Genomic DNA, 3,036 nt, shown 5'->3' on the forward strand with positions numbered 1-3,036 from the left:
TAAAAAGCGTGCCCTATTACAACGGTTTATATCCGTTGTCGTAGATATCCTACCACAACGGTTTTGCAACAGTTTGTAACCGTTGTCGTAAGTCTTCAAAGACAACGGTTCTGCAACAGCGTCAATCCGTTGTCATTGACACTTTAAGACAACGGTTTTTATCCGTTGTCGTTGCTCAAATAAAAAACAAAAAAAAAATTATTTTAATATACAAATTTTCAATATTATAAATGAAACAAAATTTAAAATTTCTAAAATAAAATTTAAATAAAATTTTTCAATATTCCAAATCAATATTCTAATTCTAAATTCTAAATCAATACACACTAGAAAATATATAAATCGAGTAATGAACTAATCTATATAAATTAACTCGGAACTTTCCTATATATCGAGTTATGAACTAATCTATATAAATTAACTTGAAACACTCCTTCTAGATTATCCCCTCGTTGTAGAGTATTGTGTATGACTAATTGTTTATTATTCATTGTACTTTCCACAGCAACAAAAAGCTTTGTGGTAGTGAAAGCGGAAGGCAAAGAACTGGAATGTGTTGGAACCATCGAACTCACAGTCTGCAATGCCTAATGTTTGTTTCGCACTTTTTCCTCGGAAGACTGTGAGGTATTTTTCGGTGCTACCCGAAACCCAGAATCTGAATTCACGATGGTTCAAATGCGGGGGCGGGTTGATTGATTTCCAGTCTGCATCAGCTAAGTACTTCAGTGATTTCAATGCTTGGAGTCTAACTTTGCCATGCTTGTCAACTGTGAGGTAGCTACCCCCATCCGAGCATTTGTCCATGTAGTTCCTAAATCTGCTTAATTTTAAGACAAGATAAAGGTTATACCTTTTGGAATTCAAACAAACTGTAGCAGAAGAAATTCGATGTTGTGTGGACGTGTACTCGACTAAAAGTCTCTAAATGTAAACGTGATGATTCGATCTTGAGTTCGTTTTTATTTGGGGCTACATGGGTTTGGCTCATAAGGGGATATACAGTACATCCATGTTTGGTACGGATCATTGGACTAATTTATCTGACAGATCACACTCAAAACATAACCAGAAACACTAACCTTAATCGAGAGATGACAAAATGGCCTCCAGATTTCAGGAAATAGGATGCATTTAGAGCTAAAATTCTTGCCTGAAAAAATTACAAGGAGCATGTATCACGGCATTATCGATGAGAACAAAACTTAGATGTCTCTTGGCACCCAACTTAATCACAACATATTAAACAGAAACTAATCAATAACACCAACTATATAGTAAAACATACACAGCTTGTTAGTCATTCGTATTACAAAGAATAAATATTGTAAACCAAGGAAACTTCAAGGGTTCAAGGGCTAAAACAAACTTAAAATCAAAGATAAGTTGCACATTACAACAGGGTCAAGTATAGAACCATAATAGTTCTCATACCCGGCTCTAGTTCTGGACTTCAATAGATTGAGAGATGCTGATATATTTTGCTCCACAAGCTTTCTGGTATGTTCCCTAAAGATATCTGCTGCAAGCTGGGGAAAAAAACACCTTAGGCACTATATCTATCTTCTCATTCTTATATAAACAACAGTATGGGCAGTGGCATCAACTATCTGATGGCTACATATGCTATTTGGTTCCCAGTATTTTTTTTTGTTTATTTACCTCGTCAGAAAGTCGGTACAGAAGTTGTGCTTCTCTGAGGCTGATCAACTGACTCGCATTAAGAGCTAGCAAACATAAAGACACATAAATAAGTTGCAATGTCAACCTATTGTTACCGTTAGTCAAGTGTAGAATTTAGCGACGAATTTAATAACGTAACAATTATGATAATAACAAAAGATCATATTCACATATTAGAAGTAAAATTCTGCCAGATGGAATCTACATGAATCAATCTAAGTAAAAAGACTTACATCTTAACAACATTCAGCTTAAATGCAGGACATCTAAAGTGATGCATTACCTGATTACCAGTTCAAGTCGCTTTAAGATATATCACAATGACAAAAAAATTACATTTTTCAACATACTTATTCTTGGTTATCTGTTAAAGCAGAAGCCTAAATGCAAGTTAAATAAATGAATTGAAATGGAATAAACATGAGAAATTTTGCTTGAAAGATTTTTCAAGACCAACCATAGGATATAAATCTAACAGGGTTTTCTATCAACAAAAAATGATATTATGAAACTTATGGGGCACATAAAACAACCACGTGATGGGCATTACCTTGGGCAATCGATTTAAATTTGAAAGCATAGAGCCTCTAGGCATTATCCTGGACAACAACCTCAACCTGACAGACCAGGTTATTTGATGACAATAGAAATTCTAAAATGGAGCAATGGATTTGCAGAACCATGAATTTCAGTTTTATCCACACTTACCCAAAGAAAACACTAGAAAACTTCACGGTCAACTATGTCAAGAAAATATAACCGGAAAGTTATACAATGCTCAAATACCTGGGCATCAGTGACCTTGAGCACGCGTTTCCAGGGTAACAGGAAAAAAGAGGAGATTTAAATACAGTGAGGTAGATTCAAGTCCCCTAAGTCCACAAAATCTGCTCACGTTCAACCCCTCAAATCCGAACCAAAACAGTCCGTTTGATCCACAACCCCCAAGTCCCTGTCATAGCATCACTAGCCAACTTCTAGGCTCCCAAAAGCTCCTTAGAGTATACCATAATACAACCCAATATCAGCTCCACCAATGCACCCACTAACCAATTCCTACGAAGCTGGATAGTTTGAAACATCCCCAACCAACGTCACGTTTCAATTCCATTCATTCTAACGCTACCACGTGAACTACATATCACCCGTGGTAGCCCCTACATCATCACACCAACAGCCACCATCAACACACAACAGAAAACACGAACAAGGCAACCAACAAAATTCTGAAGTTTTCGAAAAAAACACAAGCATGATATACATTCTTTTCAAAGTCCAAAAAATCGATTTAATCAATACATAATATCATCATACAATCGGCCTCCAACAAGAATCCAACAACAAAGTAAATCC

At 36.0% G+C, this 3,036-nt stretch overlaps 1 long non-coding RNA gene across 1 annotated transcript; it reads right to left on the bottom strand.

Moving 5' to 3' along the window:
- Positions 1–552: 552 nt before the first annotated feature.
- Positions 553–2,288, bottom strand: LOC140875439 (uncharacterized). The gene is made up of 5 exons (XR_012148447.1): positions 2,234–2,288; positions 1,663–1,727; positions 1,435–1,529; positions 1,083–1,153; positions 553–820 (listed from the first exon to the last, which is right to left on the bottom strand). It is a non-coding gene; the product is annotated as an uncharacterized lncRNA (long non-coding RNA).
- Positions 2,289–3,036: the final 748 nt, after the last annotated feature.

Source organism: Henckelia pumila, chromosome 1 (assembly GCF_033568475.1).
Source record: "Henckelia pumila isolate YLH828 chromosome 1, ASM3356847v2, whole genome shotgun sequence".
NCBI classification, from domain to species: domain Eukaryota; kingdom Viridiplantae; phylum Streptophyta; class Magnoliopsida; order Lamiales; family Gesneriaceae; genus Henckelia; species Henckelia pumila.